Genomic DNA, 15,375 nt, shown 5'->3' with positions numbered 1-15,375 from the left:
ATAACAAACCTGTTGTCACTAGCTACAGTGATTTAGGCTGTCCCCATCTTTCTAAATAGTTTCTTTATTGAAAATTATCCTAATATGAGGGTGTCTTATGTTTCCTTCTGATAAACTTCCTTCACTGTGTCTTTTCCAGACTGCAAGTGGCAAAACAGATCCCACTATTACTGGTGCCCAGTTACCTCAAAATCCCTTCCTCACATCCTCAAGTAGTCCTTTCTTTACATTTTCTTTAAAAACTCCAGTTGAAGACTTCCACTTTAAGCTAAGATGTAGTAACAGGAACCATATTTATTCCTAACCCCCCCCACCACCACCTAAAACAACTTTAAAAACAAACTCAAATAGCAATTTAAAGGTTCTTAGGACATTGGAAATTGTTGAGGTCCACCCTGCCTGGTCCCAGGAAAACTGTAACCACCTGTAGCTAAGGCTGAGTAAAAAGGCCTCAGAAGCAGGAGACACTAAGGAGACAAAACTTATTTCCCTGGCATGAACACTGTCTGCTCTGTGCCTGGCCTCCAATGCTTGATCAGTTAGCCAATGATGGATAAGATTTCCCACAGGGGGAATCGCCTAAGACAGGCATGACCACGTGGAGGCCTCAGGGAAGGACTTGGGGGGCTGTGGAAATGAAGGGGTGATCAACATCAACCCCTGCCCCCTCGGCTTTATCAAAGCTTGAGTCCTTGTTCTTAGTTATGAGAAATCCAAGTCTCCCGGCTGCCTTTGTCTCCTCTGCCTGACTCAGGCCTGTGGAAATAGCAGGGGCGGTGCAGTCCAGAACAGAGTCGGCAGACCCCCGGGGTAATCAGGCCTGAGACATAGAATATGAAAGATCCTGTGAGATCTACTTGCTGAGGATGCTGTTTAATTAGAATATGAAGGCACAGTCAGGAAACAAAACTAGGCTTTTAGGTCCTGTAGTCTTTTTAAATGATAAAGTCCCTTTCAAAGTTAACTACTTGTTTCATCTTCCTGGTCAGACAGTAACTCAGAAACTGGATCAGTATGTTTAATAAAAGCCTGCTTGGGTGGGAGAACGAGACGCTCTCCCCTAGGGAGGGTGGCCAAGGCGCTCTCCACCAGAGAGAGTGGCTGTTTCGTACCTATTTCCCCACAGGACTTGGTTGTCCCTGTGTATGTTTTTCTCGTGTTTTGACGAGCATCCATGTTACAGGGTGCAGCCAAGAGGGGGGACCCCAAATGGGCAATTGAAATGGGGTCCAGAACTTAGGGTGTCCAGGAAATTTTGGGATGTCTTCGCCCCTTCCCCCATGGGTGTGAGTTGGGGGAAGGGACACATGGAGCAAGAACATGCAGGGCTGTTTTGTACAGCAACAGCTTTGCAGCTAATCCATGGCATGGTCATTTGACATACCTATGGCCTTTGGCTGGTTGCTTATATATGCTGAATAGCTGTGGCCATGCTCTGGGCCAGGGGGAATAGAGGTGACTTCCCCACGGGGACGTAGCTGGGGGGCAGGTCCCCCAAGTTGCAGCTCCAAGTTGGGAGCTTGGAGATGACTGGCTTCATAACATGGGGCCACACCTGCCCAGACTCATGATGGCAGCCCATTAAAGCTGGAAGGATATGAGTTCTGGCATGTGAGGCCAATTGTGGGAGGAGTTGGAATGGGGCTGCAGAGGAAGATTGGCCACAGGGATTTAAACCCAGACACAGAAGCCACTGAAGAGAGAACCATGCGGTTTTGGCTGAGTGAGGACTCCCGTGGCCCTGGAGGAGAGAGGACCACGAGCCTTTGCCAGAGTGGGGACCCCCACAGCATTAGTAGGGGGAACCACCACCCGGCTTTAGCAGAGATCCTGGCGACACAGCTGAGGGTGCTGAGAACCGAGGAAGGTCTCCCAGCCAAGATGGATTACTGGGAAGAACCGGGGGCTGCCTGAGCCAAGGACTTCTATTTCTTTTCCTGAGATAGAGTACCTCAGAATGGGCAAAGAAGGAAGGAAGGACTGTGTATGTTTGTGAGTGTTTTAAGGGACTTGAGGATTTTGATGAAGACATTAGGTCACTACTTTAAGTTTATATAACATCAAATAAACATTTCCTTTCCTTTTCACAAATCTCTAGCATTGAGAGACATCTTTCCTATAGGCGGTGAACATAACGAACCTGGGGCTTCCTTTTGGGTAATAGTATATCATCCCAGGACCAACATCCACAGCAGGGATGGATACTGCTAGCCAGTATCTGTCTCAGGAAATCAGGCAGCAAAGCACAGTGATCCCAGAGAGATTGGGGGTGGGGTGGAGAGGTATTCTGAAACTGCTGTTCAAGCTCAATGCCTGGGACCCAACCCAAGACCCTCAGTATCCCTGGGTTGAAGAGACAGAGTAGCAATCTATGGAGAACAAGGAGGCTACATTACCTGAGGCAGAGTACAACAGAGGAGCAAGGTGTACAATGGGAGAATACCTGAGATCTGCAAAGAGTACTCCCTCAAGTATTACCAAGACTGCCAATCACTGTATACATGTGAGGAAACTCTCTGAGCCAGAAATACCCCCAAAGTATATTCGAACAATCAGTGGACTTCACAAAGGACCATGAATAGTGCCTATTTACAACACCCAGACTGAAAACCTCATAATTCCCAGGGCAATGGGTAAAGAATGCAAGGATTTTGGGTTTATTTGTTTTTTTACCTCAGTAGTGAAGAAGAATTAACTCCAGTCCCACCTAACAAAGCTTAAAACAAGAATCAAAAGGGTCAAATTGTTTCCAGATAACTTATACTCCAGTATACTTACAGAAATACAAAATATCTAGTACCAAACAAGGTAAAATACACAACATCTGGTCTTCAATCAAAAATCACCAGACATGCAAAGCAAGAAAAGACTAACAAAAATGAGAAAAATCAATGGACACTGGCCTAGAATTAGTGGCCTACAATCAATGGACACATGTGTTAGAATTAGTAGACATTGCTATTAAAAACAGCTATCACAACTGGATTTCGTGTGATCAAAAAGCTAGAGAAAAGACTGCACTGAGTTCAGGCAGAAAATATTTAAAAAGACTCAAGTCAAAAATCTAGAAATGAAACCTAGAATATCTGGTATGAAAAACTGACTATGGGATTAGACAACAGAGAAAAAAAGATGAATGACATTCAAGACGTAGTAATAGAAACTATCCAAAATATAAGGAAGAGAAAAAAAGATTAAAAAAATAAACAGCATCAGTGAGCTATGGAAAAACTTTGTGTCCTAATATATATGAACTGTGAATCTCTAAAGGAGAGAAAGAAGGTGTCAGAAGAAATATTTGAAGACATAATGGGCATAATTTTCCAGATGGTGAAACTCTAAACCCACAGATTCACAAGAATCAAGGAATATAAAGAAAACTAAGCTAAACCAAGAAACATCATAATCAAATCGTTCAAAAGCAATAACAAAGACAAAATCTTAAAAGCACCCGGGGGAGATACACGGGGAGGGACATTATTCACAAAAGAAAAAAAATGAAAACAATGCAAGCTAGGAGACAGAGGAAAAAGGTCTTTGAACTACTGAAAGAAAGAACTTTATATCTAAAATTATTTACTGTGAGAAAAAAACAAATCTTTCAAAGTTGAAGCTAAAATAAAGATTTTTTCCAGACAAAAGATTAAAAAGTTCATCCAGAGCAGAACTGCACAGTAAGAGGAAGAGAGGAAAATGCCCCATAGAAACCTGGGTCTACAAAATGTAATGAAGAGTGCAAGGGTAACATTGTGAGCGCATGAAAGAATTTCTAAAAATTATCTGTCTTAAAAAGATAATTGACTGATTAAAACTAAAATAAGTATGCATCACAGGGTTTAAACATAAGTAGAAATAAAATGTGTAACATACAGCAACAGAAGCACAAAGGCCAGGATGTAAGAATTATAAATCTATTGTTGTACAGTTCTTAAATGAAGCCTATGTGAAGTGCTATAATTCCACTCAAGCATAGACTGTGATAAATTAAAGATGTATATACTATAAACCACAAAGCAACCACTAAAATGATACCAAAAACTAGTTATACCTAATTAACCAACACAAAAGAAAAATGAAATTTTTTTTTGAAAATGAACCCAAAAGAAGGCAGAAAAAGGGAAAGAGACCAAAGAACAGATGGGACAAAAAGCCGGGGAGGGGGGGGAAGCAAGATGGTATATTTAACCGTATCATATAAATAATTACATTAAATATCATCTAAACACCCAAAGAAAAGGCAGGAATTGTCAGGCCTCGCCTTGTTATCCAATCTAACTATAGGCTGCCTATAAGAAACTCACTTTCAATACAAGGATACAAATAGGTTAAAAAGTAAAAGGAGGAAAGAGATATAACATAAAACAGCAATCAAAAGAAAGCTGGAGCAGCTATGTTATTACCATAGTAAGTACATTTTAGCGCACAAATATTACCAGGAAAAATGACTAAGTAGGTTTCAGAGCAAATAATATTATCAGAAATTATGAAATACTAAAGGGGATGATTCACCAAGAAAACCTAATCACCCTAAATACTAAAATGCACCTAATAACAGTATATCAGATACATAAAACCAAATCTGATAGAACTTCAAGGAGAAGTGCATATAGCCACAATTATCATGAGAGATTTCAATACCCCCTCTCAATTATTGATGGAATAAGTAGCAGTCAATAAAGTTGACCTTATAGGCATGTATTTATAAAAAGCACTCTAACTAATAAGAGAGGAAAACACATTCAAGTGCACTTGGAACATTTATTGAGACAGACCACATTCTGGGCCATAAAACAGTCTCAAAAAGTTAAAAGGATTCAAGTCATAGGAAGTACGTTCTGTGACCACATGGAATTAAATTATAAATCAATAACAGATATGTGGAAAAAGATGTGTGGAAAGTCCTCAAATATTTGGAAACTGAACAACAAACTTCTATATAACCCATGGATCAAAAATTTTGTAAAAACCTAAAAATATTTTTACAAAATAAAAAATAGCAAAAGTGGTAGGAATGAGCTGAAGCAGTACTTCGAAATTTATTATAGCAAATGCCTATATTAAGATAGAAGTCTCTAACACATGGCATCATCACCCACCATAAGAAACTAGAAAGAGTAAAAGAAACCAAAGGAGGTGGAAGAAAGGAAATAATAAATTTCAGAGCAAAAACCAATAAATTAAAAAACAAAAACAATAGAGAAAATAAATGAAACCAAAAGCTCATTCTTTGAGATCAATAAAATTGATACATGTCTGGACAGAATTATCAGGAAAATAAAGAAAAAAATCATAAATAACCAACATTAGAAATGAGGGAGATGAAATCACAACAGAGTCTACAGATATTAAAATGATAATAGGGGAATACTTTGAGCAACTTAGATGATATGTACAAATACCTTAACACACACAAACTATCAAGCCTCATTCAAGGAGAAGCATAATCTGAATAGTCCTATATCATTAAAACAACTGACTTTCCCCTTCCCCAGAACAAAACTATTCCAGGCTCAGATGGCTTCACTGGTAAATTCTACAAAACATATAAAGAAGAAATAAATTAATTCTACACAAATGTTTCCAAAAAATTGAAGAGGAGGAAATGCCTCCCAACTCCTTCTATGAGACCAGAATTACCTTGATAATCAACACTTAAGAAGACAATACAAGGAAAACTATAGATCAATATCCATTATTAGCAGAGATGCAAAAATTCTTAAAATTTTACCAGTAGATCTATTACCAAGGATAATAGATCCTGACCCAATGGGATTTATCTCATGAATACACTGTCAGTTTAATATGTGTAAATAAATAAATAAATAAATGACGATATTGGGTTGGCCAAAAAGTTTGTTTAGTTTTTTCAGTACAATGGCTCTAGTAGTGCTTAGTTGTCTCTAACTTCATTCAAAACAATTTTGTTAGATTGTTTTGTGACAGCTGTCATATCAGCTGCACATTTTTAAAAAAACATAAAAATTGGTGAATTTTTATGCAGCCATTTTAATACTGAAGATGGAAGAAAATGTACATTTTTGGCACATTATGCTTTATTATTTCAAGAAAAATAAAAACACAACTGCAATGCAAAAGAAAAAAGGTGCTGAGACTGATCAAACACGTCAAAAGTTATTTGCAGAGTTTCCTGGTGTTACTGACATTTTGGCCGAATAATTCTTTGCTGGGGACCGTCTCATGCATGGAAGATGTTTAGCAGCACTCCTGGCACCCACTAGAAGCCAATAGCAGGAGATAACTAACACACTCAAAATATCAAAATCAATAAAGTTATTGGTCAAAATAAAAAATGTGTCTTTTATTTTGCAGAAAAACTAAACAGACTTTTTGGCAAGCCCAATAATAATGCTTCTAACCAGTGCACTATAGCAAGAAAAAAAAATACAAGGCATCCTCACTGAGAGCAAGAAGTAAAACTGTCCTTATTTACAGAGAACATGATTACCCACACAGAAAATATGATACCATCTACGAAAAAGCTAAGAGAACTAGTAAGTAGTTTAGCAAGATGATAGGATATGTGATCAACACACATCTAGCGACAAATAACTAGAAAGTAAAATTTTTTTAAAAGATTTTATTTATTTATTTTTGGAGAGGGGAGGGAGGGAGATAGAGAGAGAGAAACATCAATGTGTGGTTGCTGGGGGTCATGGCCTGCAACCCAGGCATGTGTCCTGACTGGGAATCTAATCTGCGACACTTTGGTTTGCAGCCCGCGCTCAATCCACTGAGCTACGCCAGCCAGTAGAAAGTGAAATTTTAACAGATGATATCATTTACATGAAAAAATAGGTAAAATACCTACAGATAATCTGACAAACACGTGCAAGACTTGTCTACTGAAAGCTACCAAATGTAGCTGACATTAAGGAAGCCCTAAATAAATCAAGAGATACACTGTGTCTATGTCGGAAGAGTCAATATTTAACATGTCAATTTCCTCTCAAAATTAATGTATAGATTTAATAAAAGTCCAATTGAAATCTAAACAGACCTTTATTTTGAAATTGACAAAATGACTGTAAAATTAATGTGTAAATATAATAAACCACCATAACCACAACTTTAAAACAAGGTTGAAGGACTTATATTACTTGACTTTAGTACTTATAAAACTATACTCATCAAGACTTTGTGATATTTGCATTAAAATAGACAAAAATCTCCACAGAAGTGAATAAAACAACCAGAAATAGGCCCACATATATACATGGCAAATCTATTTTGATCAAAGGTGCAAAGACAGTTTAATCCAGAAAGGATAGGCTTTTCAGCAAATGACACTGGAACTGATATGCAAAATAAATAAATAGATAGATAGATAGATAGATAAATAAATAAGCAAGCAAGCTGTTCCACATCTGGTGCTACAGATTAACTTAAAATGAATCATGGATTTAATGTAAAACTGAAAAAGAATAAAGCTTGAAAAAATAGGAGAAAATATTTGAGATTCAGGCTAGGCATAATGTCATAAATACAGCACCAAAACCATCATCCATAAAAGAATAAACTGATAAAATAGACATCATCAAACTTACAAATTGATAAACTAGACCTTATCAAAATTAACAACTCTGCTTTTCAAAAGACAGTTAAGAAAATGAAGACTCCAATGTGACAAAGTACTTATAACGAGAATATATAAGAAGCTTGAAATTATTAGTCATTAGGGAAATACACATTAAAACCACGAGACAGGACTCCACATTAGAACGGCTAAAATTAAAACGTGAGGATACAGAGTGCTGGAGCAACTGGGAGTTTCACACATGGCTGAGGAGAAGGTAAAATGGCATAAACACTTCGAAACACAGGTGACTGTTTCTTAAAAAGTTAAACATATATCTCACACATGAACTAGCTATTCTACTTCCAGGTATTTAACAAGACAAATGAAAGCATATGTCTGTGTATACAGTCATAGCAGCTTTACCTGCAGTAGCCAAAAAGCAACAAATAATCCCAATGTCTACCAACAGGTAAATGGATAAACAAAGTATAATATAATAACACAATGAAATACTATTCAGTGAAAAAATGGAATGAACCATGTACGTACATATAACATGGATGAATCTCAAGATGATTAACTAAAAGCCACCACACAAGATATACATTATATGACCCCACAGACAAAATCCTAAAAAATGTTCATCTATGGTGAAGAAAGTAGATCACTGGGTGCTTGGGGAGAGGGGTGGTACTAGGGAGGGAGAGCTCACCAAGAGGCAAAAGAAATCTTTGGAGGTTATTAGAAATATTCTTCATCTTGACTATGATGATGGTTTCATGGGTATATACTTACATCAAAAGTTCTCAAATTAGACACTTTAAATGTGTAGTTTATTGTATGTCAATAAAGCTGTTTAAAAATACCCCAGTTAAGAATGCCCTCTTTCCCCTATGGTATCATGACTGCCATGTTCTTTCTTCATCCCCTACAGTCAATCAGTGAATAATTCCTGACCATCCTATTCTCCCAGTCTCTCTCCATTTCGTAACTATTATCCTAACCATTTTTCACCTGTATAATAGCCTCTCTCCAGCCTTCACCCTGCAGCCAGAATTAACTTTCTGAAACAGGAGAGATACATTTCATATTCTCTTAATGTGACTCACCCACCCAGCCTCCTTTCTGGTGATTGTTACTTCACCCTTTCCTGATGAGCCATACTAATCAATGTGCAATATAGTTTTGCACATGCTCTTCCCAAATCAAATAAACACAAATCCTTGCCCCTTTGTCTTTCCCCAGCCCACTCACACAGAGGCTGCCATAACTCAGTGTGGTTATTATTTCCGCTAGGAAGTTTTCCCCAAAGCCCCACATAGGGCCATTTCCCCTTTCTTACCCCCGGGCATCTTCTGCATAGCTTGCCACAGCACCAATCTCACTATCATATAATCTCCCTCATCAAACTAGATAGAAGCAGATTAGGTGAAAGCTTTCAAGCAGACTGTCTTGTCTTTACTTTCCCAGAGTCTACCACAGTGTCAGGGCTCACACGTGCCACAAGGTTAGTGAACAAATGAACGAAGTGAAACATTGGTTAGATGACCTCCCCTTATACCACCTGGGTTGATTCTATATCCCACCTTATAAAAATATGGGCAAGAGAGGGGTTAACTGATCTCTACAGTACATTCTGAGAAAATAATTATATCAAATCCCATGGGAAGCAGGGTGGTTCCCCCACTCTGGCTGGGAGTTTAAGGGCAAGATCTATGACCTCAAATTGTTTTCAAAACCAGCTGGAAATTGCCTGTGATTTGAAATAAGTGAAAGGTTAGGAAAAAGTAACCAGATTCTAGGAAAAGATATGGCCCACAGCAAAGATTAACACTGCTTGAAAGAAGGCTCAGTGTCCTCCCAGTAAACTTCATTTAATCTAAAAAGACACAGATCACGCTTGGGGTTATTCCCTTCTCCCAATACACATGTTTTGACATCCAAATCCAGCCATGGAGGCTCCCAACCTTTCTACCGCTCGAATCAGTTTCCAGGCCCTTCTCACCCTCTCTGGTCTATTTCCTCCAATCATCCTTAATAGCAATCCTCTGGACTCTCACTAGGAGGTTCTCCTCAGCTGGTCCCTCTGAGCCAGGCGGTGGCCCTCACGCCAAGAGCCAAGCAGGGGACCTCATTAACAGGAGACTTCCAGAAGACTAAGAGGCAAGGGATATGCCTGGAAAAACTAGGTGGCAACTTCAAAAGTAAAAAATCAGGATATACACATGGTGGTTTATGGGAATGTAAGGAAAAGCAAGCAAAACTATCATCTAAATAGCAGCCACATACTAAGAGATTTGCAATTCAAATGCATAATCGAGTCCTCCTTCCTGAACTCCCATTTTAAAAATTAACCAATGATGGCTCCTTCATTTCTTGGTTAATGACTGATAATTTAATTTAGGGACAAAATTAGTTAAAACAGAAGTGGTTTAGTGAGAAATAGCCAATGATTAAGGAAATTCATCGTTTTGCATCGTGTCGATCCCTTAAAAGAAGGAAACTTAACAAAAATGGGAAGATTCCCTCCCAGGGCTTTCCTACCCAGAATAACTGTAACCAAACAGCATTATACCATCTAAACGAAACTGCACCTCAAACTCACAAGCTGCTGAAAGCGTTTATAGATACAAGCAGCACGGGCCTCAAAGTACCTAAGGTAGCCAGATTTCAATTCAAAGGCTAAAAAAATGCCTGGGAAAATGTCCTAAAATGCGGGAAGGTGGAGGAGAGGGGAAATGAACACAGTTAACTGGACAGTGATAGCAAGGACCTCGGATTCCAGACATCTAATAAGCAGCCTTGGGGATGCAGTAAAGGCCGACCCTCCCGTAGGGTGACCGGATGCCTCACCCAAGAGAGGACACTGGGAACTCAACAACGTCTCGGGAACCAAGGCCCGGCTGGAATGAGACTTAATCAGCCAGACCAGGAACAGGAAGAGGAGGCGGTGACCGCAGAAAAAGGGAGGCAGGCTTCGGCCGGGTGTGCTCTCCGATTGGCTAACGTGCGTGCCCTGCGTCTGCAAAATCCCCTGGTGCACACGTGGGAATGAGAGGAGGATCACTTACTTGTCCAATCTGAAATTACATTTCAGTTAGCGGGCTCTGCAGGTTGCCGAGCGTAGCCGCACCGCAATGGGACTGGGCGGTCCTAGGCTGCGGCTGAGGCCCCGCCCTGCACCAGACCCCGCCTGGCCGGCCGCGGCCCCTGTAAAATACGCTGGGATTGGTCCTTTGAACGCGGCCCAGGATTGGCCCTTGCCAGTTCGCCCCCGCCTTGGGTCGGGTCCCTCTAGTAGGTGGTGCAGAGCACGACTTCGCTTGGGAGGCTCTAGAGTCGCTGTAGTTTGAAAGGCACGCAAGGGGCTTTGTCTGCTGCAGCTGAGAATTTCCGACTCTGGGGTCTCGTTTCTCGGTGCTCTCCTACGCAAACACATTTATAACTACTTCACCATTTACTGAATACCAGGACTGTTGTGGGCGGATGTGAAAAAGTGATAAAAATGTTTGTTGAATGCTTACTTTGTGCCAGGTCTTGTTCCTGATACTTTACATTAATTTACTCATCCTGCAGCCAACCCTCTGAAATGGTATCACTGTCTTTAAATCTACAAAGCAGCCCTGGCTGGTGTCATTTCAGTGGATTGAGTGCAGGCTGGAACCAAAGGGTCACCAGTTCAATTCCCAGTCAGGGCATATGCTTGGGTTTTGGGCCAGGTCCCCAATGGGGGCCACATGAGAGGCAACCACACACTGATGTTTCTCTCCCTCTCTTTCTCCTTCCCTTCCCCTCTCTAAAAGTAAATAAATAGGACCTTTAAAAAAAAATCTACAAAGCAGATGGGTCCCTGTGTTACAGAACAAACAAGGGTGGGGGGCCTGGGATGATATACTATTATTGAGAGAAGCCCCCAGGTCTCTTATGTCCACCACCAGAGGAAAGACGTCTCTCAATGCCAGAGATTCGTGAAAAGGAAAGGAAATGTTTATTTAATGCTATACAAACTTAAAGTAGTGACCTAATGTCTTTATCAAAAATCCTAAAGTCCCTAAAAACACCCACAAACACACAGTCCTTCCTTCCTTCCCCCTTTGCCCACTCCAGAGTACCGTATCTCAGGAAAGGAAATAGAAGTCCATGGCTCAGGCAGTCCTCTGGGTACCCCTAGTTAGTACTCTGTCTTGACTGGGAGACCTCCCTGGGTTCCCGGCACCCTCAGCTGAGTCCCTGAGATCTCTGCTAAAACCAGGTGGTGGTTCCCCCTTCTAAAGCTGCGGGGGGTCCCCACTCTGGCAAAGGCACATGGTCCTCTCTCCCAGGACCACGGGAGTCCCCACTCAGCCAAAACCACGTGCTTCTCTCCTCAATGGCTGCTGTGCCTCCATTTAAATGCCCGCGCCAATCTTCCACCGCAGCCCCATTTCCGACTCCTCCTACACTCGGCCACATTTGCCCTCAATCTGCTGTCTTTCCAGCTTTTCTGGTCGCCATCGTGGGTCTGGGCAGGTGTGACCCCATGTCATGGAGCCAATCTTCTCTGAGCTCCCACGCAGGTGCTGTAACTCGGGGGACCTGCCCCCCAGTCACATCTTGTGGGGAGGTCCCTTTCCATCCCCCTGGCCTTGAGCACTGCCATAGCTATTTAGCATATCTAAGTGACCAGCCAAAGGCTATAGGTATGTTAAATGACCATGCTATGGATTAGTTGCAAAGCTGCCCTGCATGTTCTTGCTCTGTGTGCCCCTTCTTCAAACTCACACCTGTGGGGGAAGGGGTGAAGACACCTTAAAATCTCCTAGACACCTTGAGTTCTGGACCTGGTTTCAAATGCCCATTTGGGGTCCCTCCCCCGTCTTGGCTGCACCCTGTAACACCTGCCTTTGAAAAAGTTACAATCTGTGGGTCGTGGACACACCTACCTAATTTTATCCTCACAATCCTTGCCTTCCCAATAATCCGGATGCTATTTGTCACTATTTTATAGATGCAGAGAGAAACATGTTTGGCCTGTCCTGAGACACACAGGTAGCTTGTAACCAGAGGGAGAATTCCAACCTCACCTCCTATCTGAGCTGTTTCCTTTTGAAAGGCTGGTTCCCAGGTTGATGAAATTCCAGATAAGGAACATAGTTTAGCAAATCCCTTAGTGGAAGCCCGTTGTTTTCCGAGAAAAGTTAACTGGTGTGCAGTAAAGGGAAGTGTCTTTCCAAGGACACACCAGATAGGAGAAGTAAGCCCAGTTAATGATGGTGATTTTAATGACCTGGCCTGCACACCATGTGCATTACAATGACTGTCTGCTATCTTCACAACAAACCCAGAAGTCAGCAGACATTCTTATCTTTGTCTTAGAGGTGAGGGTACTGGCTGAGTGAGGCAGAGCTAGATGACTAGCTGCTTTTGCTAGGGGTCCTGGTTTGGGATCATTTTCTTTATTATACCCAGTGATTGTTTGCCATTCATTTCCAACAACTATCCAAAGCTCCAACTGTCTTTGGGAAGACAAGAGGTATTGGAATCTGGTTACTTAGCACCTGCGTGAGTCATAGTGTACAGTAGAAATAATAATATGAAGACCTCTTCATCTTATCTTTCCAGAGTATTTTGAAGAACAAATGAAGTAATAAATATGGAAATGCTTTGTAAAGTGTTAGATTACGAATACAGGTAAAACATGGTTTCCCCATCTTCCTCAGTGTACCCCAGAAATGGAATAAATTAAATATGCTGTTTGCCTCATGAACTATCGCACGATGCCTCATCTTAGCTACATTTGAATGAATGCCAATTTATTGACTGGTCTTTATGGATGTCTCTGTTTCCAGGCTTTTCGTATTTGATTTTGGTGTGTTTCCTCTAATTTCCACACTATAATTAGTAGTAATAGCAACAACTACACAGTGGCCAGAATGCCAGCAGCCATACTGGACCAAGAGAGGACCTCAAAAATGAAAGGCACACCCAATAAAGCAATGAGGTGGAAGGGTTTGGGTTTCTCACACCTTACAACATCAGACCAACACCCACAAGTGACTTCCACATGAAAGAAATGGTCTGCTGTCTGAAAGGCACTTTTATTTTGTGTTTTCTGTTACATGGGACCAAACCTTATCATAATACATATGCTTTACCTCAGGGAAGTTGTACAGCCACTCTATAAGGTGAGAGGTGCAGAAATAGGACCAGAAAATATACACAACTGCTTCAAGTCATCCAGCTAAGTGACAAAAGTGAGATTCTGAAGCCAATTCTCATTCCCTTCAGTAAAGACCCACTGTGTATTATGAATGAACCATTCCATTTATTTATTCTAGAAGTGGCAAACTTTTTTTTTGATAAAGGACCAAATAGTAAATATGTAAGACTTTGTGAGTCATACAATTTCTGTTGCAGCTATTTGACTCTGCTTTTATAATGCAAAAAAACACCCGTAGATAAAAGAAAATAAATTGGCCTGCCTACTTTTCAATAGAACTTTATTTACAAAAGTATGCAATGGGTCAATGTGGACCATTGGTCTTAGCTTGCCTACCCTTGGTTTATTCAATTATGATATTCCATCACAAAACTGCATTGGAAATACATTATAGAAGGCAGAGGGATGGTGACAATGCAGGCATGCTCAGGCTGTTGACCAATAGAAAGGCCAGTGCATGACAGTGCAGTCTAAGAGAAAGGTCCCTAAATTGACAGTCATGAGATCTGGGCAATCAGTTCATATCTGCAGCTGAAACCAGCTCTATATCCCCGACTGTCCCAGTTGCCTCACTTTCCTGATATGTTAGAAACAAATAACAGTGCAAATATTCTCCATGCTTTCTCATTTTTTATGGCTGCAGGGAGACTCATATAAAAGTATACATGTAATCATATTTCTGAAAGCTGTAAATGTTATCTAACTGTATTTACATTGCCTCACCTAGGGACTGTATAGCCTCCACTGCACCCAGTTCTCTCTGTTGACCTCTGTCATGGAACTCATAGAATGTATGCATCAAGTGCCTAGTAATTATTAGTTTATCTGTTCTTCCCTTACTCTCCTCCCCACACTGCCAGAAAGGGTTATTGTGTTGCACTGGATTAGACGACTTTATCGTTGGAGTCTAGACATTCACTCAGGGTTACTGCCAGGCAGCCCGGGATCATGCAGAGTCATTTTCCACTTGGCACATCACAAGTCACTCTAGTGAAGCAGCACATCAGATTTAAGCAAGGCAGAAAGAGCTGGGTTGTGAAACCCTGAAACCAGCTGAACTGCAAGGTTGTGTAATTTTCTTCCCACTCAGATAGTTACGTGCAACAACAGGAGGCAGACTGGAGACCTGATACCCTCTCTGATGACCTGTGGAGGCCCTGTGATTCTCTAACTACATTCTCGGAAGGCTTTCTCTGCTTCAGCAGCCTGCCCTCTCACCAGAGAAAAGACATAATTTCCCTGAGATTCTTGGAGTCATGGCACAGATTTAGATATAATTATTCATTTATTCATGAGTTCATTTATTCATTTGTACATTTATGTGTTCATTCATTTAACAAAGACTTATTGAGTGCCTATTGTTCTAGACACTAACGATATGGTATTGAAAAGAGCAGAATTGTTCCTGTTCTCATGAAATTTACAGTCATGAAACAGACTTTCAATAAATAAGCACACAGATATAAAGTTGATTCAATTGCAAGCAGAAAGAAAAATAAGATACTATGAGAGGGGGAATAGGATACTACAAGATTCAGATTGAGGTCTAACTGAGATTGGTAATTTTGTGAAAACGGTTGCTTTGAATACATTGTTGCAGGTCTTCAACAGCCCTGTGAGGTGGATATTATCACAATCC

General features: G+C 40.8%; 1 protein-coding gene across 2 annotated transcripts in view; it reads right to left on the bottom strand.

Moving 5' to 3' along the window:
- The window catches only part of FGGY (FGGY carbohydrate kinase domain containing), a 390,193-nt gene extending 379,461 nt beyond the window's left edge, over positions 1-10,732 (bottom strand). The window contains exon 1 of one of the 2 annotated variants that reach the window (XM_028513518.2): positions 10,609-10,732. The gene's annotated coding sequence lies outside the window, so the exon portion shown is untranslated. Of the gene's footprint in view, positions 1-10,390; positions 10,522-10,608 lie in introns of those variants that run through there. The other variant, XM_036026185.1, reaches the window with a different exon arrangement.
- Positions 10,733-15,375: the final 4,643 nt, after the last annotated feature.

Source organism: Phyllostomus discolor, chromosome 5, assembly GCF_004126475.2.
Source record: "Phyllostomus discolor isolate MPI-MPIP mPhyDis1 chromosome 5, mPhyDis1.pri.v3, whole genome shotgun sequence".
Lineage (NCBI taxonomy): Eukaryota > Metazoa > Chordata > Mammalia > Chiroptera > Phyllostomidae > Phyllostomus > Phyllostomus discolor.
The sequence above is the reverse complement of the archived record's forward strand: the minus strand, read 5'-3'. Positions and strand labels throughout refer to the sequence as shown.